The 25,228-nt window shown below is 53.8% G+C and overlaps 1 long non-coding RNA gene across 1 annotated transcript; it reads left to right on the forward strand.

Annotated features, from left to right (window-relative positions):
* Positions 1-19,815: 19,815 nt before the first annotated feature.
* Positions 19,816-22,967, forward strand: LOC148051975 (uncharacterized). Its single transcript, XR_015698998.1, has 4 exons — positions 19,816-19,941; positions 20,504-20,691; positions 20,789-20,928; positions 21,492-22,967. It is a non-coding gene; the product is annotated as an uncharacterized LOC148051975 (long non-coding RNA).
* Positions 22,968-25,228: the final 2,261 nt, after the last annotated feature.

A 25,228-nucleotide genomic window follows, 5' to 3' on the forward strand; every position in this document is an offset into this window, starting at 1 on the left:
GTGGGGACAGCCGGCTGGAGCGAGGGGTGAGGCCACCACTCACCTTCGAGGGCTGGTTCAGCTCCTCTCGCCGCTGGCCTGAGCCCCGATTTGGGTTTATACCGTCCTCCCCCAGGGTTTTTACACAGATTAAGGACAATAAGGTTCGGAAGGATGTCGGAGATCTTGCAGCACCAAATGCACCGCAGAGAAATGGGGGGCTCATTGCAACAAAGGCGCTGGTGATGTCCAAAGATGCTGCAAAGTTTGCTTGGGCACATGAGCCCTCCCTGCCCTTGTGCCGTCCAGACATTGTCCAAAACAAACACCTCAGCCCGGGTCCTCCTCCAACGAGGTGGGTAGGGAGGTAGGAGTCCCACCGACTGCAGACCACCCCGAGGGACACCACCTTCAGATCAAGGCAGCTCCTTAGTGCCACCCGCGGTGTCCGCTCCTGCGTGCCACCTTCCGCTCATCACAGCCCGCTTTCAGGGCAAGGCCTGGGGGAGAGGCCGTTCTTTGCTCCGGCGGACCTGGCTGGGGAAGGACATCTGAGGAAGCACGCAGGCTCTGGTCACACCAGCACCCTTCATCTGGCCGCTTCCGTGTCCCCTTGCTGGCAGACACCATCTTCAGGGCCCCGGGCTGCGGACTCGCAGGCCGTGCCCACGGCTGCCGGCAGGGACGGGGGTTGCCCGCAGCCCTGGCTGGCAGCTGCCCCTCCTCTTTACCCACCGAAGAGCTGACACACTTAGCAGCTTTTCCAGACCTGCTGCTGAGCACGCTTCATGCTTGCTTTTGTTTTTCTCTGTGCGTTAGGTCAGACCTGAAGCTGGCGGGCCACGGTCTCGGGCACGACGCTGGGATTTGCTGTGCTTCTGCCCTGTCGCAGCGTAACCACCACGCTTTGATGGGAAAGACCTTTTCCACCTCTTTTCATAGAATCACAGGATCATTTAGGTTGGAAAAGACCTTGAAGATCATCAAGTCCAGCCGTTAACCCAGCACTGCCAAGCCCACCACTAAACCATGTCCCTCAGCACCACATCTGCATGTCTTTTAAATCCCCCCAGGGATGGGGCCTCAGCCCCTGCCCTGGGCAGCCTGGGCCAGGGCCTGACAGCCCTTTCGGGGAAGAAGTTTTTCCTAATATCCAACCCAAACCTGCCCTGGCGCAGCTTGAGGCCGTTCCCTCTCGTCCCATCGCTTGTTCCTGGGGAGAAGAGACCGACCCCCACCTTGCTACAGCCTCCTTTTGTTCCCCAGGGTTCACCTGTTTAACTGCTCAGTCATCTCCTTGGTTTACCAATAAATATAGACCATTCTTTTAAACGTGACTGTTTCTTCTGGTGCTTTCACACACATACATTTCCATTGCTGTTTCATCCATATCCATCTCAATATTTTTGATAGGGATCTGTACGGGAGGGAGGTAGCTAAGAAGGAGACTTGATTTACTCAACTGGAGGGACTAAGGAAGGAATAGAGGAGTAGCTTCGATGATTGCTCCTTGGGCTCACAGTTCTGCCATGCAGGTCTGGGAGGACCTCAGAGCCCCATTTCTGTGGCCAGGAGAGAAGCACAGGTGAGGCCTGGATCAAGTCACACGCATCCCTTTTTCAGGTAGGTCGACATCATTATCTGGGGCCTTCAGAGGGTGAAGAAGTAGGATATGAGGACCTATGCACTAACCAAGTGTTGAAAGGAGATGGTAGAAAGAAGATGAAATAGGAGAGGGAGTGTATCAGCAGTGATGGATCAAAACAGCAGGGCTGGCCTTGAGGCAGGAGAAAGTAAAAAGCAAGTGGGTTTTTCCCCCTTTGAATCATTTGATGGGACTCTGAGCACTTGTCCTTTTCCCTTTCTCTCCGTCGGGTGAAGCTGCTGCTATGGGAAGGCTGGAGCCAGCTGCGGGTCCCCAGCAAGAGCCACCACCACCGCACCATTTCCCACACATCCCGGGTATCGCCCTGCCCCAGCAGATGTGCCGGCACCGCTCCCCCGGCTCAGGTTTGAAATACCATGAGCCAAAACTATCCCCAGGCTCCCATATGTTACCACCAAAGTTTCTCAACCAGTGCTAATCCCTCCCTGGAGCGATGCTGGGGGACGGCATCTCCCTGTGTCACCATATGCAAGCTGAGTTCAGAGCCTGCTCCGGAGACCTGGAAAAGGCCAGCTGTGCCACCAGCTCGAAGGCATCATCTCCTGTATCAGCCCAGGGTTTATTAACCTTGTTTGTCACCATGGCATCAGAGCGTGTCTTACATGAACGGCTTGTCCTTCTTGCAAAGCATCACGACAACGTGTGGCAAGTTCTGTCAGCTCCCAGCAGCAAACCTCCGGTGACACTGGATGCCAGGTGCCCCAAACCAGAGTTAAAAACAATGCAGGTTTTACCACAAGGTTCAAAAAAAATGCACGATAAACATCTTTGCTGGCAGCAAGGTTATTGGGGTGATGCCCAGAGACTTACCCGTGGCCAGGCACCCTTTTTGCAAGCCCTGCCTGAAGATGCTCACGCTGCGAAGCACACGGAGGGTATTTTCTTCCCCTGGCAGAAGAAAACTGAGGCACAGGAACGCAGTGACTGCATCGCCTTTTCCACGCGGTATTTGCAGAGCTGAGGCTTGAGCTCAGCTCCTCGGTGAGTTGGGCAGCCGGTGCCTGTACAGGATCAGAGAGGCCAAGTCCAGCCCGGACACAACGTGCCTGTCCGTGCAGGTGGTGGATGTGAACGCATTTGGACCTGTGCTGAACCGCCTGGGGCGTGTTGGAAGCCGGCCCACGCCTGAGCCAGGGATGGCATCAGACAGCAGGGATGGCAGAGGGTTTGCCGTGCTCGGCCGCCGCCAGGGACGCACCCGGCCTCACCCCACAGCGCTGCCCAGCCAGCAGCCAGAGCCTGCCCGCTCGGAAGAAGCAGGGGCAAACCTCTCCTTCCTTCAGTGCCGATGGGGGAGACGCCAGCCCCCGCCATCCCACCCCACCCTCCGTCCCGTGCGCCGGCGCAGCAGGAGCAGATGGGCAGGAGCGGTTGGCGTCACGCGCCGCGGTGGGGCCTCGCCGGGGACAGGTGGCTCCTTCCGCCGGGCTGGGATCCCGCTGCCGGAGGAGGACGGGGGGATCGCTGCGAAGCCCTCCCCGCTGAGCGCAGGCGGGCTTGTGGCTGTGCAGGGAGCTGGTGGCCCACGGGCGAGGCACGGGCTCCCACACACAGCACTTTACCCCCTATTTACATTCCAAGAATGAGACCCATGGGCTCCATCATCTTTTATAAACTCTCCCATGACCTTCCTGCCCATATTTCCTTTTTTTTTTTTTTTCTATTTTGCTGGTTGTGCATCAGTCACCCGCCTTGCCCTGACAGCCCTTTGAGACCAGGGAGAAGCTCCCCACAGCTGCTAATCCCAACAATTAGCGATTACATTAAAGCCCATCTAACAAATACCCACAGACCGTGCTGTGCACAGATCAAGCCGCCGAGGGGGACTGAAAGGCACAGCGCTTCGGACATCCAGGATACAGTTAAACCATCCGTGGGATGCCAACCTCTACTTTTAAGATGCAGTTCTGGTGTCTTTTTCCTCAAAATGAAAAGCCGCCGGTGCCCGGCTGGCAGTGCTGAGGAGGACGCCTTCGCAAGTGCGCTCGGATGCGGTGGGAGGAAGGGAGCTGCACCGATACGGGACGGCTGAGATGCAGCAGGGTAAGAAACCCACGGGTTCCCCACCGCCCTCCCCTCCCTGCGGTCAAAACGGCTGCCCTGCACCGCGCTGGGGCTGGGCCTCCCACCCCGCGAGATGCAAAGCACGTTTTTCCTGAATCCGTGCATACACAGCTTGTGGAGGTGGAAAAAAGTTATAAAAGGTTATCATTCTCTCTCATTGATCTTGTGAAAAACAGGTACAAAACAGCACTATGTCATGAAATGTATTAAAAAGACTATAAATACCATGGCATTATCAAGGTAAAATGCCAGAGACCATTACATCGTTATGGCTTTCTGCTGGACTAAAATCGGTTTCCATTAGAGGCACGGGTGGCCGTGGTGCCTCTCTGTCCCGTCGCACTTACGGAGAGCTCTTCCCGCACTCCGAGCTACAAGTACGGAGTAAAATCTGACTTCCATATTTAAAAGAACTAGTACATTAGGTCAAAAATGTGACCTGTCTCCACTAAATCATAGCACAGTATCAAGCACGCTCTGAAGTATGTTAAAAATCCAAGCAAACCCACAGCTCTGTAATGGTAGCCAACTGGGAGGCAGCTGGGATGGTGGGATTTGTAGGCAATGAGGGTGTTTCAGGAAACTCAGTAGCACCGGTTAGCAAGGAATAGGTTTTTCTAGGGCTTGCTGCCGCGGGCATCCCTCTGGAAAAGCTGCCCCTCGGAAGGACGGTAAAGGACCAAGCGTGGTCCTCCAGAGAGCGGCAGGAGAAAGGATGGCGAAAGAGGCTCTAGCAGGAGGCAGCACGGCGGCTGCTGGAAAACACGGGGTGTTTCCAGGCTTCTGAGAGGAGATAATAACCGGGGAGTCAGGAGAAGTAATGACAGCTGGAAAAACGAGAGACGAGCAGTGAGGTTTTGTTTAAACTGAAGTGGCGTTTGCTGACACTGCCAGGCTGTAGAGCTCTCACCCGCGTTTCTCACTGAGCAGATTTCCTCTTGCTGAATAAGATCAAGGCAGCGACACTTCTTTAAAAATACTTCTTTATAAGTATTTTTTTAAAAGTACTTCTTACATTACATTTAATTTTTTTAAACTCTCCATTTTGCAGCATTCCACTTAGAAAGTCAAAACCAAAATTACACCTGTGAGTTTGCCCTTTTCCGTTGAGGTGTGGCGGAGGCTTTCAAAGGCATCTCTTGGTGGACGCCGTCCCGCGCCAGCGACGCCCCGTGGTCCCTCCTCCAGCCCTGCCCAGCCACACCATCCTCACCGCTTCTCACGCCCAGCACCCTGCGAAGCAGAACCACTGCCCTGGGTCTCTCCGCAACGACATTTTCAGGACTTTACAATTTCCTTGCTCTGTTCACAGCAAAACCACCGTTTTCCTCAGAGCCCTCTGTCCCAAGGACGTTTTCTTGAAGAGCTGACCAGCAGAACTCCTGCGGGGCTGGCTCAGCAATTAGTTTTCGCAGAGGGCATCAGTGATTGAGACGTTTGCTCTGGCTTTTCATTACGCAGAGCTGTTACCGTTACTCTTCACAGGGCACCGGCAGGCACTTCTGAGGAAGGACAGCATAAGCCACGCCAGAGCCCAGCAAAACTCATCTCGGGTAACAGTACCGCGGCTCCAGCTCGTGCCATGTGGGTCACTTCTTGCTGCCTGGTTTAACTCTTGACTAGCTTTCGTTTGCAATAGCTACTTCTGCTGGACTTTAAAGTGCCCAATAAAGGCTGAATTTGCGTAACTTGCAGGCTGCGGCTCATGGTAGCGCCCCAGCTTGGTGAAACGCTTCTGTGGGATTTATTTTAAGCATGTGTTCAAGACCATATGCTGAAATGCTTTGCCAGAGCTAAGAATGGATCTGAAGGTGTTGAGAGTTTTACACGTTCTTAAGCCATTCCCTGAATCAAGCCTGAACTGGGTTAGTTCACAGCCTGCCCCTCCTGGGAGCAGGGATCCTGCTGGGAGGCAGGGGACACGAAATCTTGCAAAGTCTATTCTTCCTCACTCAAAGTGTTGACTTTTCAGCATTAAAAAAATACTCCAGCTTACCAAATCTTTACATGGAGATTTTCAGTTTGACCAAAAATTTTGGGGGTATAGTAGGTGAACAAATACAAATAATTGGAAATTCCACAGCAGTACTGCATCACATCAGTCACATCACATCACATCACATCACATCACATCACATCACATCACATCACATCACATCATCACTGCCATCTGTCTGTCCGTCTCTCCCAGCGAGCTGGGTTGTCCGGTGGGACTGTATCTGCTCCGATGCTTCGCACAAGCGACGGTCCATCACGGCACACGGGGTCCCACGGGGGTGTAGCGACCGTAGAGGAGACTGGAGGAATGAAGCACCCACGGCGTAAACCTAAGAGGACCCAGCTGGCATTTCTAAATCATCATCACAGCATTTTTATGTCGTTTGGGTTTTGATAGTTGGCTGTTTATGTCATGGGGAGGCCACGGTGGAAGCAGAGACCAGGGGAAAACCAACCCACCGAGCCACTCTGGTGCGGGGCTTCTCCCTCTCCTGCGGGTGGGACGCACAAAGCCAGGGCTGCCACGTGCTTGTCGCCAAACCCAAGGGGACCTGCAGCGAAAACGTTGCCAGTTTGGGCACTGCCCACGTGGTGGATTTTCACGTGACTTGACCAATCTGTAACAAAAATAACCAAATGCTACAAAGCAGCATCACCCCTCACTCTACTGCCTTCGCTTAACTTGCTCTGGCTTTTCTGAACGTAGGCACTTCTGGAGTTAGAAATTAAGCATGAAAATTGGTTTCTTGAGGTTGGTATTCAAAGTTTTCTGAGCTGTGGGGGTCCTTAATGCAGGAGCCGAGAGCAATGGCACACTAGCGCTTCTTAAAACGGATGGCCAGCCTTGTACGGTATGAAGACAATTCCAGGACAGGACGGGAGACCTGCTGATGGATGGCATTTTTTTAGGAAGGATCTGTTTGAATCCACTCATGGCTGCCTTTCTTGTGGGCTAAAATTTATTAAAGCCATTAAAAATAAGCATTTCATTTTTGGACCAGACCTTATTGGGGTGGAACGGGAGCATGAGGAGGAGTCATGAGCCTCACCGTTGTGATCAAATCACACTGTGCTCGCAGTACGGTCAGTGCAGAGCAGCTGCAGGGCTGCCCTGAACCGGGGTGGCTTGCGCCATCCCCCCGACGTCTCCTGGGGTGATGGGAAACCCGGAGGGGGTGAGCAGGAGTGGGAGCGGTATTGCTTGGCTGGACGGCACTGAGCCAGTCGGCACGGTCTCGTGGGGCTCCTGTCCCCAGGAGATGTGTAACACTTACGGCAATATCGGTGGATGTGACTTGAGAGTCACAAAAGTGGTGGCAGGTCCCAGTTCGGCAGCTCCCCCGTGCACAACGTGCATCCCCGCTTTCCGCCGTGAGCTCCGCGCAGCGACGTGCCCGCGGGTGCCAGCTCCACTCCGCGTTAGTGCGCAGAGCCTGCTTGAGCTCGTTAGGTGCGGTGCGTAGGCAGCGCCACGGCCGGCCAGCCTGGCCAGCTCGGGCTGTTTGCACCTTCGTGTTCAGCCGTGGAGCAGGCTTGTGCTGCTCCCAGCAAGCGCTTCCCGAGCCAGCACAGAGAAGTTCTCAACTTAAACCAGCCACAAGACACCGACACCAAGCACAGGAGCTAAAATACAGCCTCTGAGGATGTCTGCCAGAGACTTCTGATTCTTCGAGACGCATTTCAAAGTTTCAGCCACTGCGTAAAGCTGAGATCTGGAGGCACGCTCGGGCGGTTTCCCCCCGCGCCGCTCGCTCGCCTGTGTCTCCCCAGCCAACAACCTCCCCCTCTTCGCGTGGTAACCCCAGAGCTTCTGAGGCATTTTGCACCCAGGAAGAAATGAAAAAGTTTTAAAACTTGCTGTTGGCGGTGGAAGTCCTGCAGCACCGCTGCACCTCTTCCACGTGAAGGTCAGCCCTATTATTTTTTGGGCTTCCGCTGAATATTGCCTCCTGCAGTAACACGTGGCAGGGAACGGAGTGAGCGTAGCTGGATGCTGTGAGCCTGTTTTCATCACTTTTAGATTTCACGCCTTCCAGCTTTGCTGATCTCCCTTCTGCTCATTCATTAGGAGACAGCAGAGCACAGCAACCTTCTTCGCAACACTTCTGTCGTCTACAGCTTTCTGTTGGCCCCCGTTTTTGAAGACCCTTGCAGCAGCAGGAACGTGCCTTCAGCGGCAGAATATACAGAAGCTGAATGCCTTTTGCTAAAGGCTTTTTAGAACTGACCAGTGAAAGCCTCTCAGTGCTGGGTCATCGCACAGACGTAAATCCAATCAGTTTAGTCCAAACATCATCGTGCCACTACAGGGAAAGGGAATTTTCATATTTACTGCAAGAGGAACAGGAAAAAACTAGTAACCTCACGCACAGAAAGGATTTAAATTGAAGACTGAGCCCACATGCAGGCAGCAGCTTTCGTTTGCCATCTGAAGTGGCTGGCATCCACAGCAGGAGACACCAGCAAGAAATCTGGAAAGAGTGACTCACCAGGGAAGGATAAGAAAAGAATATACATGAACATGAAGTCCATATGTTTTGTCCAGAGGAGAGCCTCATATTTGAAGGCCAGCCTGGAATAATTGCTTTTCTTCCAAATTTGATCTAGAATAACAACAGATCCGTTTTGCTGTAAGACATAGCCTACTACCGCTGAAAAGTGTACCTGCATGCCAAATGCATCCCTGTACGCAGGGCTGCCGTACAGCCAGAGTCGCCCAGGCACCTGCTCTTTTTCCAGTTAGGAATTTGTTGGAATCAGGTACGTTGGGGCGCTTGTCTGGCTTTTCTGGACCTCTGGAGTATGTTGGAAGAATAACTCCATCGGGGCTGGTAGACATCTGGAAAACTGATGGTGGATATCTGGAAAACATGTCCGCTGTGCATGCCCAGCGCCACTCCACAGCAGGACCAAAGGAAATCTCTCAATCTGAACTCAAGAGGGACGTGTGGGGAGTCTGCGACTGCACGCTGATGAGGAGAGGCACTTCACCACATTCAGCTCACCAAAGCTACAGAAAGGCGATTGCAAGCAATCAAGTTAACCCGCAGTAAGAAGCCGGTACATCTCAAGGAAGGCCCGGCTGTTGATTGTACACGTGCTGCCCGCCGCCGCAGCAGCCAACTGGGAGACATTACTGTCAGGCAGCTCGGCAGGGAGCAAAACAGCAACGGGGTTAAAGCTAACCTATTGCTCTTTGCATCTCCAGCGCCCTGCTTGGCTGAGGGACAGGACCTCGTGGTTGTCTGTTCATCCTCTAAGGATGCATTAACCCTAATATTAAGGGACAGGGTCTTAACTACAGAAGAAGCAGCACTGAAAAGGTTAAGAAGGGACTGGACTCTCTGACGACCCTTTGAGCAAAATATACAGGCTAAATTAATTATAAATGGAGTAATAAAACCTGAAAAGTGGGAGAAGAGGGACAGAGGGGGATGAAGCAACGAACAGCCTTGGCCCCGTAAACAGGAGATAAAAATAGGGCAGAGAGATGTCATCAGTCTGAGGGCTATTTTCAAAACCACGTCCCAAAAAGCCTTGGACCGGCCTTTGGGGCAGAGATGGCCAGTGTTAAACAGAGGGCCCCACCGCGAGGGACTCCCAAGGGTGCGAGCACTGCCGGTGCGGGCGGAAGAGCTGGGTCGGGCGGAGGAGCTGGGGCTGCTGCACGGTGTCCCTTGGCTCGGGAGCTTCAGAGCTCTTGTCACTGCACATGGTGGCAGGAACTCTCATTTCTGTCTCCAGACTGCTTCTGGATACAGAGACGCATTCAAGGCCGCCTAGTAAGGGACACATACTCTAATGGAAACAATTACAGGACTTTTTATTCCCCTTGCTCTGGAGAAGGTCCAGAGCCACAAACCCACCCCATCGTTCTTCAGATCTTTTCTCAACGCTTGCCTTTCTTGCATCGCCTACAACGGACGGAGACGGCTGCTGTCAAGCTGCACGTGCTGGCCGGGACCGTGTCCTTGCTGTTCTCCCTCTGTCCGTAGGCTGTACCTGGTGGTGGATTTTGGTGGGAAGCCCTTGGGATGGAACCATCGTCCTGTTCTGTGGCTGCATCACGTGCTGCCCAGCATGCTTCAGGCAGCTCTAGGAGATACACCAGTAGCATTTATTTTTTAAGCACAATGATCTACACCATCTCCTGTGGGAATATTAGCGGGAAGAGGCTGTGCAGTGCCAAAAATCTCCTGCAGTATTCACCAGCGGGATTTTCTCAGAGTTGCTCTGTTGGGGTAGAAACTCCCTGGAGGAATTTCTCTGGGATATGAACACTTTGCATCCTCCAAGTACGATTTGCTTTCAGCCACAGGCACTGCAGAAGAGCAGGACGGCAGCGCTTTGTGGGCACACAGTAAAAATCACTGGTTTGTTTTGCATCCAAAGTGGTTATCTCCAAGACCACATCTTCTGCTCCAGGGTGGACCTTACGTCTGGCTGAGACGCCAGTGAGCATCCCATCTGGAGAACGCAGCATCCCTGGGCAGAGAAACTGAGGCTTGTGTAGGAAAGGTGGAAACCTACAGAGGTGTGAGGAAGGAGAGCTGTGAAGGAGAAAGCAGTGGGAGAAAAGGGATTTCCTCCCCAAAGAGGTCAGAGTGGTGCCTGGGAGGGAGAGCAGGAAAGCCCAGCACGCCCAGCACCCCAGAGGAGAGCGCCCTTGAAAGGCGGGAGAGCAGCTGGGGATGACAGAGAGCTCTGGGGAGAGGGAAGGAGCAAGCCAAAGCCCAAGGCAGAAACGTCAACTTTTAGAGTTGGGAGCTCCCGGAAAACAGCTGGAAGAGACCACATGAGCCCTTTTGGGAGGCTGGCGGTGCTCAGCGGAGGCGGCAGCACGCTCTCCACTGCAAAACCTCAGGGATAATCCAGCGGTTTGTCTCCAGCCAGGCGCGCGTTGCTTATTCTTCAGCCAGACCTGGCTGCAGATTTGAGCTGCGGAGGGAGGAACGGGGCTTTCCCTCCCTGCCGTGCACACAGAGGCACAATCCCAGGCTCAGCGGGGTCTGGACTTGTTCTCATTTAATGGCGTTTTAACCATGCCTCACTCTAATCTTTAGCCTTTTAGCCTCCAGATCCTTGGCCAGCAGACAAGAAGCTCCCAATAAGCTTTTAATTGTGAATGTAGCCTTCTTGTTGTGTCGGCTGCTGCCATACTGGTAAATGATGTCCTTAACCCTGCAGTGGGGGTGGGAATCAGGGTAAAAAAAACCCTCTCGAGAAAGAAGCCGGGATTTTATTACAGCTTGTGTCACAGCGGAGAAGCGAGAGCTGAGTCACTGCCAGGTACAGACAGTGACTGTGAGTCACCAGCGTAACCCGGCTCATCAATAAACCCTGCGCTCCGCTGCCCAGCGCCCCGGCCAGCGCTCCCCTGCAGCGCCGATGCTCCCTCACCAACTTTTGCAGATGCCTTCGTGGCTCCAGCCGCCCGGCTGCCAGGCTTCGGCACCCGTCCTTGCAGGTCGCTTCAGCTCACAGCCTCTCCCCCTCGCCGAGGAGATGCTGGGCAGATCTGCGCTCGGGCGCCGGGCGATGCTGGTTCCTCTGGCTCCAGCTGTCTCTTGCAGAAGCTGTGGAGGCTTCGCTGTACCTGCAGCTGGGGTGCAGAGGGCACGTAGCACTCAGCTGCCGGAGGGGAGTGCTGGAGACTTCCCCACTCCACGCCGGGGCATCCAGGCACGGTGTTGGCAAGGGCAGTGCAGGCAGAGGCGGATCCTGGGCAGGTATGACGGGGGGGTTGTGGAGCCAGGTGCTTCAAGGTATTTGGGATGCAGAAAACTGGCACGTGGCTGTATATCCATGGTGCAACACTGGGAGGAACTAGGGATCTGCAAAAGTGTCAGAGACGCAAGGCTGAACTAAATGTGGCCAGCAGGGCGAGGGAGGGGATTCTGCCCCTCTGCTCCGCTCTGGGGAGACCCCCCTGGAGCCCCGCGTCCAGCTCGGGGGTCCTCAGCACGGGAAGGACATGGGGCTGTTGGAGCGGGGCCAGGGGAGGCCACCGAAATGCTCCGAGGGTGGCCCAGCTCTGCTGGGAGGACAGGCTGAGAGCTGGGGGGGTTCAGCCTGGAGAGGAGGAGGCTGCGGGGAGACCTCACTGCGGCCTTGCCGTGCTGAAAGGGGGCCGACAAGAAAGGGGGGGACAGGCTTTTTAGCAGGGCCTGCTGCGACAGGACAAGGGGGGATGGTTTTAAACTGAAAGAGGGGAGATTCAGACTGGATATAAGGAAGAAATTGTTTACGCCGAGGGTGGTGAGACAGTGGCAGGGGTTGCCCAGAGCGGTGGGAGATGCCCCATCCCTGGAAACCTTCAAGGCCCGGCTGGACGGGGCTCTGAGCACCCTGATGTGGTTGAAGCTGTCCCTGCCCATGGCAGGGGGATGGAGGGGATGGCCTGGAAAGGGCCCTGCCAGCCCAAAGCCTCCTGTGGTTCTGTGATTCTAAATCCATGTAGAAATGTAAACTGGCATCTGTTCTCCTCTAAAACCCCAAAGGCCTGAGCTCTCCCCTGCATGAGGGACCCTTTCTCTCTTGGTTCATCGCCCCAGCTGCAATTGGCACCTCCTCCCTGGCTGACCAGAAGAGGCTGCGAGGACGCGTGGCCCCCGGGGGTCGCTTAGCTTCGGAGCCAGCACCTTGCCACGGAATAAATGGAAATTTTTTGACTTGAGAACTTGCCAAAAGATCTACTTCCACTGGCCAGGCTGGTGAAGGCAGAATGCACTGAGGCCAGCGTGTCTGTAAGGAGAGGGTCTAGCTGGGGTAGCACTTCATGTTTCTGATTCTTGTTTTAAAACATGTTGATTTTTAATCAGTGAAATTTAGCTCAGGAGAAAAACGTGCTTTCACCTGCATCAGGTGCCTGACCGGCCACGTGATGCTGCCGCAGTGTGGGCAGTGCAAGCAGTGTCAGCAGTGTCAGCAGTGTCAGCAGCGCACTGGGCATCCTCCCCTGCCGCAGCAGGAGCCTCTGCTTGGGTCAGCCTCATGCAGCCAAGAAGCTGCAACAGCACCAAATAAAACAGCGTGCATTGAGCAAATACGTCCGTGTGCACTGATCACAGCCCCCGCCAGGCGGCTGACACTGCTTCGGGGTGGCCTCGCTGGGAGAGCACCCCCCGAGCACTGCCCTGCCCTGTAGAGCACCCCCGATACCCACCCGGCGCTTCGCAAATGTGCATCGAGACCTAATGGAAATGGCTAAAACGACAGGCAGAGCAGGCTGGGCGGCTGGAGGGAGTCGCGCAGGGGACAGGGCCATCACGAGAAGTCTCCTGCGGGGACAGCGGGTCAGACGGGGAAGAGCTTCGGGATCTCCTGGCGGGTGGCCTGGAGCCAATTTGGTGATCTTGGGCCATTTCCTAATGGCAAGCGTTCACAGCTGAATTGGCCGTTAGCCCTGCCTGTGCTGCCTGCCCTGCCGGCAAGCTCAGCGGCGAAGGCAGAGAGCTGTCTGCCAGCCGCAGAGAGCAGCCGCGCTGCCCAGACGCCGTATTTTAGTGTAATCAGGCCCTTTTCCTCTAGCACTGCCCCGCGCCGGTGCTGGGAGTAAATGGATGCTCTCTTTCTGTGGGGTGTCATGCCAGTGACTTCTGAAAGCTTTACTTTTACAAGAAGTCCTTTTAAAGATAAACCAGACAAAATGAAACAATAAACCTCTTGAAAAATTAAAGGAAAAGAAGGGTAATTTAACACTGAGTTAATGAAGGCAGTGAATAATCTGCCAGGTAGCCGGGGGACAGACATGGCACTTAAAGTCTTTGCATCCTTCTTCTTTCCTAACTCATCTTCTGTGAGCATCACCCCCTCTCCTGCCCTTGTCCTTCAGTGACATGGCGCCGTTTATATCAAAGGTGCCCGAGCACGTCCCATTCTTCTGTGTGCAGAAATCACCTCGCCCAGTCCCAAAACACATCTGTGAACTGGGAGGAGCACGGAAGCACGCGATAATTAACATTGCACAGCAGCTCAGGACCAGAAGCGAAGGATAAACCTGGTGCTGGATTGAAAATCCACCGGGGTGTGTAGGACGAACCAGCCAAGCTGGAATTCAGCCATGAGTTCCTGAGCCCCAAGCGTGCAAGCGATCTGGCGCTGTGGTTTTGACTTCATTTTAGAAAGTCGCAGTCCTGGCCCGGCAGCACCAGCCAACACTGGACTGAGCGAGGGGCTTGATCTTGACTCAATACCTCTGACAGCAGCACCTTCTTAACATCTTATTTCCAGGAAACCTTGGAAGGGGGCCCAGCCTGCCAGACGGCTTTTTAGAAATTGGGAAACCAATCATGTATTGAGAAAATCATATTAGTGCCTCTCCGCAGACACGGTCCGTGCACACGCGTGAGTCACTCCTAGCAACCCAGAAACCTGCTTCCACCAGTGCAAACGTCACACTCGCGCCGGCTGATGGATTAATGCCACAGCACCGAAACGGCTTCACAGCTGGTGCAATAAAGCAAAGATGTCAAACTTGGCAGCAAGCGCGGCATACTCTGAGCAGTCCCGGTTGGCATCTGGAGAGTGGTGCCTGCCAAAGCCCCGTGGGGTGGATACTCCTGCTTCTGGGGATAGTAAGTTAATTTATTTTCGGTCAGTAGGTGAGATGCGGTACTGAAAGGGGAGTGCGATAGCACGTGGGACCCAGGAGCCTCGCAACGGACTGAGCCGGCGATCAGTGATGGCACTGCAGGCGATGGGGAGCTCAGCTCAGCTCCTGGATCCTGCTGGGGTGACTCAGGGCGGGCGCAGGGCGCAGGCGGCACGGGGAGGACAAGTGCCAGGAGCAGTTTGCTGATGGGAATGGGCCATCCTTTCCCAGAAGAGCCAGTCTGGGGACAGCCAGCATGGGCAAGCAGCCAGACCCCCATGCACCTACAGCTGTCATCATGAGCAGCATCTGCTGGTGTCTTCCTCCATCACGGGGATTTCACCTACCAGCAGCTCTGTACAGCAACACAAACATGCTGCCAACCATGCCATGCAGCATGGGGAAAGCGCTTGTGATAGCGAGCCCGGGAAGGCATCCGCATGTGCCTGAGGTGCTGCAGGACACAGGGTTGGGAGCGGGGAGGTACCTGCGGCAGCAAGCCCCCAGATCCCCCCTTCATCAGCATCCAGCCTCGCCCACGCGGCAGGGGTTTCCAGCACACACCGAGAGCCCTGCCCGTGACTAACAGCTCTGTGCTCAGCAGCCTCAGCAACGCCAGCGATGCTCTTCTGTTCCCCAAAGATTTTTCCTCCTGTTCCTCTGCCACTGTCAAAGCTCTTTAGCTAAGCACAGTCCCGGCTGAAGCTGCCTCTCCCGCAGGGAGGGAAGGAGGCGCGGGCCATGAAAGCTTTAAGCTCATTAGCTGCCACCGGAACGGGTAATTAGGTTGATTTGTGCAGGAAGCACAGTGGGAGCAGCCCTTCTTCTTTAGGCACCACCAACAGAGAAGGGAGGACTCCCGTCTCCCCTCCAGTGCAGGATTAAGGAAAAATATTGAGGAAGAAAGAGCATGTTGAATACCAACTATGCTGGGGAGATCTCTGGCAGGCTCTGGAGTGCTCTGCGACGTAGGATGGGACTGGAGAGAAGCACAAAGTAAATGGCTGGCTCTGGGCGGTCTCCAGGTCCATGCTGGGAGCGTAGCATGGTGCGGTGGTGGGACTGGCCTGGGGCGGGCTGGCCTGCACCAGATCTCCTGCACAGACCATCCTGCATGATTTACCCAGGGCTTTTGATCCTAGCTCGTAGCTCCATCGGTACAGGAAAAAAATCCAGTTGCAAAAGTTGCAATGGTGTGCCACAGCGAAAAGCCCTGCTCCCGGCATGGGCAGGCAGACGAGGGGGCTGCAGCATCGCTGCCCTCGCTGGGGGTCCTGCAGGGCCTTGACCCCCTCCCTGCCCCTCCAGCCCCGGGCTGCCCTGTGCCCGGCTGCCCACCGCGCTGCCCTGCCCACCGCGGCACCAGGCAGGCAGGACGCTGGCATGGGCTGTCCTGCAGCGTGGGCAGCAGCAGGGGACGGGGACGGGGCACTCAGCACCTGCTTGCCAACAGGCAACAAATATTCCCCGAGCCTCCCCGCGTGGGACCAGACCCCAAACTCCATTTTTCTCTCCATGGAAGAACATATAATCAGTTAAGTTAAAACTGATTATCAGTAGCAAAACCAGAGGGTGGAAATCTGGCACTGGTCTATGGCTTTACTCCTAACCCCCATACGTCTGTGGGGTTGGAGGCAGATGAGTCTTTCCTGCCCACACCTCCAGCAAAACGTCTCTCCTGCTCATCCGAAAAGCTCCTGCCGAAACTGTGGCTAGCGCAGCAGAGGCACTGTGCCGTGGGAGCCCATCGTGCAAAAGCCACGTGTCTTCTCCCGTGACACTGACCTCGTCCCCATCGGATGCTCCTGGCACAGGCTGTTTTCCTCCCTGCGCCGGGGGAGAACAATGCGGGGCCCTCGGCTGCGCAGCGATGTTGTGAGCTCTTCTGGAAAGCTGTTAGCTGAAGACTGCGAAGGGAACATGGCGAGGTAATTGGGGAAGATGAGACTAATCTCATTTTTTTGTTGCGAAAAGGGCGTGAAGAAGAGAAAAGGAGATGTACTGGTAAATTACCATCAGGGCTGCTATAGTAACACAGCTTTAAAGATTGCCTCGTCGGCCTCCTCGGGGCTATAGAAAGCTCTTCAGATTTTTCTGTAGTTTTCCACTTTCTCCTGCCGCAGGCTGGCCGGGGCTGCCTCGCGCCTTCTGACCGCGCCGTGACTGGCGGCCCTGCCTGCGCTCCCACCGCCGCCCTCGCCCCAGCCTCGCCTGCGGCTGGGCGCAGGCAGCGCTGCCTGCGCAGGGAACCGCTGCCTGCAGGAAAGGTGCAGTGGAAGGAAGCGGACTGAGCCTCAGGGATGTTTGTTAACTTTTCTCCCTTCCAGCCCTCTGGATAGTTTCAGGGAAGTACCTTTTCTCACTTATTTACTTCTCATTTCTCTCTCATTTATTACTTCTACTCATTTCCTCGTAGGGCATCAGCTAAGAAGAGAGGGGCCTCAGACGAGCCAGCTGCTGAACCACAGCCCCCCCGGTACAGCAGCCCGGTGACGGCGTACAGCCTAGTCCCAGGCGACGGGCAGCCCGAGCATCCCCAGCCAGCGCAATGCCCTGCCCCGAGCCCCGACCGTTCCTGCCCACCCAGGCGTGCTTGCGTGCAGACGGACCCCTGCGAAAGGGCTGGGGCCGGCACGGAGACACGCGAGAGATGGGGCAAAGGGGGAAGCTTCGCTTGCCACAGCTGCGCGGTTCCCTAAGAGTCACTTCCCATCCCAAAAGGGGACAGTGGCCTTCCTCTTTTTAAAGGAAAGCCCCAAACTTGGGAAAAGCAGTGCAATGGCCTCAGTCTGAAGGGCTATCAGATGGCTCAGCTGAGACAACGGAAAGCATGAGAAAGAGCTTTTTTCCTCCAAAATCACATCAAGGTGCCTGAGCTTGCCTCTTAGACGCAGACCGTTTATATTTCTATGCGGTTCTCCAGCCCTCATTGCTGTAGAGCAGGCTGCTCTCCTCCGCGTACTCAAGAGCAAGCCTTGTTTTCAGCACAGCCAAGCTCCGGGTCAGATGCGATGCTTAAGTGTATTTGCTGGATAAACAGGATTTAACAGGATTTCTGACTCCAAGGTCTACACAAGAAACCCTGTCCTCTCCCAGCACTCTTGCATTTCATTTTTCTTCAACACCAGCTTAATATACGTGGAGGCGTCTGTATTTTATGTCTTTGTTTCTTTGAAGTTCGCTGGGATGGAGAAATGCTAATATTTAATTTCAGCAGGAGGGAAAATGTGTTAACAACCAAACCCCACAAAGGAACCCAAGATAATTTAGTAAAAACAAAAGGCTGGTGTGAAGTCTGCCATGAAAAATTTGAAATCAGTAGGTGTGCTGGCCTGCAGCTTCAAGCGTTTAAGAGTTTTCAGTTATACACTGTAAACCCATAGAAATAATCGGTCTTATTCTTTATTAAAACAGCACCTAAGGTGTAATGTTATTTCAGATGAGACAGATGTTGTCCCTGTGCCGAAGAGCTTCAGGTCTTCTGGATGTGCTGCAATATATGAAAACAAGCACGAGCGAAGTCACAAGTCTTAGAGAGAACAAGTCTTAGAGCACAAGTCTTACGAGGAGCAGCTGGGGGAGCTGGGGGGGCTCAGCCTGGAGAAGAGGAGGCTGAGGGGAGCCCTCATCGCTCTCTGCAACGGCCTGAAAGGAGGCTGGAGCCGGGGGGGTCGGTCTCTTCTCCCCAGGAACAAGCGATGGGACGAGAGGGAACGGCCTCAAGCTGCGCCAGGGCAGGTTTGGGTTGGGTATTGGGAAAAACTTCTTCCCCCAAAGGGCTGCCAGGCCCTGGCCCAGGGCAGGGGCTGAGTCCCCATCCCTGGAGGTATTTAAAAGAAGGGCAGACGTGGTGCTCAAGGACATGGTTTAGTGGTGGACTTGGCAGTGATAGGTTAACGGTTGGACTTCATGATCTTAAGGGTCTTTTCCAACCTTAATGATTCTATGATTCTATAAGATTTGGCTCACAGCAAATGAGGCCCCGTGGTTTCTCAGGAGCAGGAAAGCGCCAACCCTTGTTATCCCCCAGTCACACACACGCCTGCGGCTCCCAGCAGCTGCCATCATTAGCACACTCTCTTCCCAGCATCCCGGCGGAGCCGTCGAGCCTGTCCTGCAAGCAGGCAGATGTGATTTGCCCCCAGTCACTCCACGCACCGAGAGACGCGGGGATTAGGAGATGCGCCCTGCGTGTCTGACTCCACCTCTTCACTGCATCTCCCCGGGGCGCGCTCCCGCCCGCAGAGTCATCGGCTCCACAAGGCTCTTTGGAGCCAGATCCAGCCCACTGTGGTGATGGGCTGGGGGCAGAATCAGTCCTGCCCTGTCAAATAGTATCTAAAAACCTTAGCTGTAAGGATTTGGTAAAAGTAACTAAATACCTACGCAGTGGCTGTTATTCAGTTTGCTTCCATCGTGCCTTTGGCACAGGAGGAATTCACGCAGCCGTTGGTGGGACCACTTATCGGAGTGGGCGTTGAGCCAGGCAGGGTCAATGTCGAACCCTCGTTAGCTGAGAGGCTCTCGTAAGCATCAGCAAAGAAGCAAAAGTCTCACAAAACTGTTCACTCTTCAAGAAAAATATGGAGGTGTTGTATAAAAGTGGGTGCGCTGGAACTAAATACCCACCTGCTGGCAGCTGTGCTCTGAGCATGGCCCAGACCTGCTTTCGGGGACCCAGGCTCGGGAGAGAAAAGGGCTCTGCTGCGGTTTGAAGCCTGGGAAAGCAAGGAGCCGTCAAACCAGGAGGGCAGCTCCATTCACTCCTCTCCTGGGGCGCTGGTGTTCTGTGCTGTAACACACCAGAGATGGATGGATCTGCTGAATAAAAATACCAGCTAGTGTTTGTCAAAACCCGATGGCTCAGGCTTGCTCGTGCACGGCAAGCGAAAGGCTTGCCAGGCCCGCTGCAGCACCTTGCAGCCCACTGAAGGACCATTGGGTCTAGCTGATCTTCTCTCCCAGCAGTGTTGGATTAACATTTGCAGCCTTGTTTCATCCACCCAGACACCATGTCATCACCAGGGTGCTTGAGCACCAGCATGTCTTCAGGGAGCAGATACCTTCCATGACGCTGGAAGAGAAGAGAACAGGACAGGGCTGTTTGTCCCACTGGATGTGAAACCTAACTCTAGGGTCCTGCAGGGAGCTAATGTAAGAGTCTGAGGAAGGCTGCCTGGGGTCAGTCACACAAGCCTCCCAAGAGTCGATCCTCACGTCCCTGTCTGCAGAGATGCTTCCAAGAAGGACTCCACTGGGTGCACGCTGAAAATGTGCTCCAGCACAGGAACGCAAGTCCAGAGCCACCAGTGTCCCTGGTAAGGCCCAGGCGAGGACCTTGAGACCTGCTGTAAAACTTGATTTATGGGAGCTGTGTCAGAGCCCAGGAGGCTCCCTGGCAGCTGCAGGCCACCTTACACGTTTCAGATAGCTGATGAAGAAGGAAACGTCCCCTGGCTCTGACGTCAAGTTTGTTTACTCTCTCCTCCAGTTACATGTCTCAGATGGAGCACAGCCATCTTCGGGAGCGAGACCAGTGCCTGCAAAGCAGGCAAAGCTGTAACCAGCGACGTGCTGATGGGGAGGAGAGGATCACAGTCCACGGCTCGGACCCTGCTCTGTAATTTTCTTCTGTTCTTCTGTAAGTAGAGGAAGGCTCCTGCCTTCTGCCGGTAACTGCAGGCATAAATCTCAGCTGTGACCAGACCTGAGCTCCCAGCAGGCACACGTTCCCTCAGACAGGATAACACCAGCACTCTGGGAGGCAGCCGGTGCCCTCGGACTTCTGTGCTGTAACTGAAGAAATTGCTCTTTGCAGCTGAGCCTGCCTGGCCTGGGTTCGAGAGGAAGCAGCTCTCCCAGGCCGCCGCTCCTCGGAGTGCAGACCACGAGCGCTACAGACAGATCTCGGGAGCAGGACGTGCCTACTCTTAGTAAAAAACACTATTTTTTTCCTTCATGTTTTAATGAAAGTATGCAGTGCCCAGAAGGTTCTTCCGTTTCTATTATGAAATGTTTCGGAGTTTACCAGGATGTGGCTATTATTCATTGGTTTGCGGGCTTGTGAGCTGAAGGGTAAATTTTTATTACCATCTTCTCAGACGAAAGGACTCAGCCTTGGGGTTTCATGCATATTTACATTCAATGTTAGACTTGCAGGGATGTTCCTCTTGATATTTCACTTGGTTTCTCTCTGAGAACAGGAGTCTTCCCACCCTCTTGCTTAAGCATTGTGCAATATTCAAGCAAAAACCAGATGAAAACCAGCCCTTGGCTGAGGGAGAGAGATCAGAGGACCTGACATGGAAGTTTTGCTCTCTAAGAAACCAGGCTGCTCTTCCCTAGCAGCTTGTGAAGGGTACAATTTCTCCATGATCCCGAGGAAGTAAAAGTAAGAGACTCTCCTGCTGGGGGCAAAAGACGGCTTTAAAACAGACGCTTTGCCTTCAGAACTGGGCATCTGGAACTGGTTCCCATTTTTGCTCTAGATCCCATGCGTGACTTATCCAAAGCCTTTGCTTTTCATCCTGAGATCCCCTGCTGAGACTCTGAGCTCTAGAGCACGGATTGCAGTGCCTTGTGCCAGAAGATGATGATTTAAAACACAGCCTTTGGGTGCTGTGATAAGGTATGGTGATGATTCATTGTAAATGGAAGCTGTCTCGGCTTGGTAGCTGGCCCGGCGTCTGTGCTGGCCTTTGGAGTGCATCGTCTTCTGCCTCTCCCAACCCGCGCTCTCCTATGAGACAGGAGTGACACACAGCAAGCTTTTGTGGCACAACCCTCACTTGCAATTTGTAAAGCTTTTCAGTTGGCTGGGAAAGGCTAAAAATAGCTCCCTAAAAGCTTTCCATTGCTCCTTTATCGCTTCCCTATTGTGCTCCTCAGATGGAATAAGGACAGGCCAGCCCTGAGTGTTTCTTTCCTGAGCGTGTCTCACTGGATGTCCCGGACTTCAGAGAAATTCGGTATCAGGAGACGTTGGATCCGTGGGCCCTGCCTTTATCTGAAGTTTGTCTGATGGAGTCAGAGACAGCTTCCTCTGGGAGAGGGGAGGGACGGGGCCGCACGCACGCTGCATTTCAGGGTCCGCTTGCAGCAGCTCGGCCCCATACTTCTTGTCCTGGAGGCTGCCTTCCTCTGTTAAACTCTAAGCTTACATCCAAAACCACTTAATCTCCAATTCTTTAGGTTGTGGAGACAAAAAGTTTTACATCTGGAATGGAGCATAGATAGATCCATCAGCGTCTGTCTCCAGGCTGCGCAGCTGATGTGCCGAACGGTGCCTGGCCAAGCGGAGCGGGTCGTGGTGCTGGGATGAGCGACCGACTCAAGTGCCCATCGGCTCATCTGAGCCGCTGCCGACCAAAGCGCAGAAGGAAGGAGAGGTGGGCAAGTGGTGAGTGACTCTGTGCTGCCATCTCAAACGGCACTTGAACCTTGCTGAGGAAAAGCCAAGCCCACCACCCATCACAGGAGCTGCAGTATTGCATTTATCTTCATCTTGACACCCTCAGCGTCACTATTCTTTTCTTGGTTTTTTTACTCTTCCTTGAGAAAAAGATGTCAAGTTGATATTTAATGCAGCCTTGAGAATGTTTATTGTACCATCACTTTAATGTCCCTGAAAAGCTGGGCTGGAGAGTGCTGCCCCCGACCACGAGAGCACACCCCCAGGAGCAGTGGCACGAGCTGCAGTCTTGTGCCAGATGTTTCTTAACAAAAACTGCTTTGTACTATGGTGATAGCAAAGTCAGGCTTGTCAGGTGGCAGGGCACGCGTGCAGCTATCCCACCTAAAACCCAGAATCCATGGAGCATTCCTGGGAGCACCCGAGGTCCTGTCCATGCCCAGGTCACAGATGTTCAGTTGGTGGTGCTGGTTTCCAGCTGAATGGCTGAGCTGAATGCTCCTACTGGGAGCCCCATGCTTGCCTGAGTTGGGGGCTGCCTCTGCCAGATCTCAAACCGAAACAGAGCGCGAATTTTGGCCTAAGGTTAGATGCAAGACTCCCTGAGGGGACCAAGGAAGTGTGGAGAGCTCCACTAGCAGTGCTCTCCACCTTGACTCTGGCTCGGGATGACCATGCCTCCACCGGCGGATGCCGTGCTGCCTGTGGGGCCACCTTTCTGCTGATGAAACTGAGAACGGAGGAGGTTCAGCCGGCCTGCAGTCATGCGGAGTTCCCTTGGTACATTCCCAAGAGGAGGCTGTTAATCCCATTGACCTGGCTTGATTTCAATCAACATGGGAACACTCTGCCTACGCAGTTTGTTCCGATACTGTTATTTGGCTGCAGCAGGGGTTCCCATCCTTTTTTCATATTTTATATGCGTTTTGTAAATGGAGCGTGTCATAGACTCCTTCTGCCTTGGCAGTCACATGTGCTCTGTGCCCAGCCGTCTGCAGTGTCCATACCTGGCAATGCCTTGCTTTGTTTCTACAATAATATAATTTTTCGTCTCTCTAGTACCTGCGTTAAATGCTTTTTTCTTTTTTCATGAACAATATTTCCCCTACTTTATGCTCTTTGGCTTGAGCCATGCATGAAACCAGCCCTCCCTGGTAAAGCCGTCTCTGACAGCCCTGCCAGTCCCGGGACTGGGAGCACGCTCATCTTCTGCTCCTCTTGCACCAGCCCGTAGTTTGGCCGCATGGTTTCACAGCCACCGCGTTCTCCCTGCTTGAGAAAGAACCGATGCCCTGTTTGTACAGCTTTTCTCACATCTTACAGTACAAACATTTTTAGATGTGAATCCAGTATGTACTACGTTACATAGTCATTTAGCCACGTGTAGTGTCTCTCTGCCCCTAAGATATGTTTCTGTGGAGGTAAGATGGATATAAAGAACTTGCCTCTATTTTTCTGGCAGTGAAGTCTTTCCAAGCCCTGGCGTTTGCTAGCCCCATGACGCAGCTAACAGATGTACAGGCAAGGCTTTGAGTTATTCCAAGGGTTTGCAGACGATAGGAATCCACCAGTATCTGCACAACCAGCCATGGCCCAGCGTGGTACCTGGCTTCTCAGACCGCCACTTTGGGGCATGTCACAGGTTTTGAATATCCTGCTCTTTCCCTACCCTTGGAGCACTGGATGGAGACACAGTGCCTTCCATCTTTACATCAGCAACATGTCGCTGGGTGACTTCCAGTGAGGACAACTTGCCAACCATTAACCACGCGGTGGTGCATGCACAGGCAGTCACCCAAAGGATGCTGGTGGCCCCGTGCTTCAGCTGCATGACCACAGGACTGAGATAGGTCTTTCTATATGTGCATGAGACGTAGGCAAGCATGTCCCTGCATGGTGTCCCTCCTCGCCCATGTGTCTTGCTCAGAGAGCTGGCAGGGCAGCGAGTGAGACACCATCCCACTCACCCACCCCCACTCTTCTCTCTCCAACGAGGTTGTCCAGGTTTGCCGCTGTCCCCCTGCGTGCTCGGTTCTGATGTCCCATGCTGACATTTTGCTCACACGAGGTGTGACATCCTGGGGAACACCTGCTGACAAGGAGGACTTGAGGTAAGGAGATCAAAATCGGATTTCAGGAAAGAGAAACTTCCTCTGCTTGAGTCATTCCCGGGATCCGCTAGCGAGCTGCTGGGCTCCCTGTCTCCCACGTGCCATCGCGTGGCTGGGACTGCCACCGCGTCCCAGCCTCTCTGGTTAGGCTCTTCTTGTGCTACAATCTCAATTCCAGAGCACTCTTAAGTAAAATTATTCACTGAGCATCTGGCAACAAATGCTGGAAGGTAAATCTGTTCCCTTCACCCCAGCGCCATCCGTGGATTTGCCACCGTCCTTCCACCCAGGTCCTGCACTCTTCCAACACGCAACATGGCACTGTCCCTACCCCTGCCCTAATTCAATGGCATCGAATGATCCTTCCTATCAGATGTGGGCTCTGGAAATGTAATAGTTCGCTCTGGCAATTGAAACAGGTATCTTCTGGGACTGGTATGATCTGATTAAAGCAAGCACTGAAGCAAGCAAGCAGCACCATTACTGAGCCTGCCTGAGAACAGATGAGGCAGGAGGAAAGCAGTCTGCCTGCTGACTTCTGAAAATTAAGCTGCGCTGTGGCTATGAAGATGCAGGGTATTACAGGGAGCTTAGGACCAAAATACGACAGCTCTCATCATGCAAACGCACACAGGCAAACACCTCATGCTCTTCTGCCGGGAAGAGTGGTAGGGATCCGAGGAGCTGTTGCTCATGCAAAGGGGATGAAAACTGTTCTCCACAAATGCAGAAGCAGGCAACCTTCTTGACTGAATAAAAAATACTGATCAAAAGAATTGTAATTAAAGCAATTACCGTGTTCTCTGCATACACAGACCCTGCATGTTTCATAAAGTCTAATAAGAGTACAGTGCTGGGCCTTGACAGGGAGGAAATTGCTGTTTAATCGCTAGGGAACGGATAACTTCCTCACCCAATCTTCAGCTAATGACTTTAACACGCTCTTTTGAACGCAATTTGTACCAGTTGTGGTTATGGAGAGACTGTTCAGTGAAGTAAAGCTGGTTAATAAAGTTCCTGCTCCCTGTGTGCATCAGAACAAGTCTTTGAAGCACTTCACACGAGGTCTGGCTTCAGCAAAGCGAAGTTGCTTGGGTGCTGTGTCGTGCACAAGCGAAGGCTCACGTGGCGTTGGTGCTTTGGTCCTCTCGCAGCCTGGAGGGAGCTACCTGCGCTCCCCAGCACAGCCCAGAGCACTCAGGGAGGCCCCAGCTGCCTCACCCGACTCGGCCACTGGCAAACCCAACTTCCCAGGAATTTTTTCTCTAGTTTCTCCACCTAGCGTGGACCCAAGACTGCCCTGAAAAGTCCTGTTCCATTTGCAATTACAGCTTAGGAGGCCTACTGCCACAGCCTCGTGGTGGTCCTGAAGCAAAGTGCTCACTCCAGAGCATTTGAAGCCTTTC

The sequence above is a fragment of the Nipponia nippon genome, unplaced genomic scaffold (genome assembly GCF_047370975.1).
Source record: "Nipponia nippon isolate SJK-2023a ecotype South Korea unplaced genomic scaffold, ASM4737097v1 scaffold_5, whole genome shotgun sequence".
In the NCBI taxonomy this organism is placed as follows: domain Eukaryota; kingdom Metazoa; phylum Chordata; class Aves; order Pelecaniformes; family Threskiornithidae; genus Nipponia; species Nipponia nippon.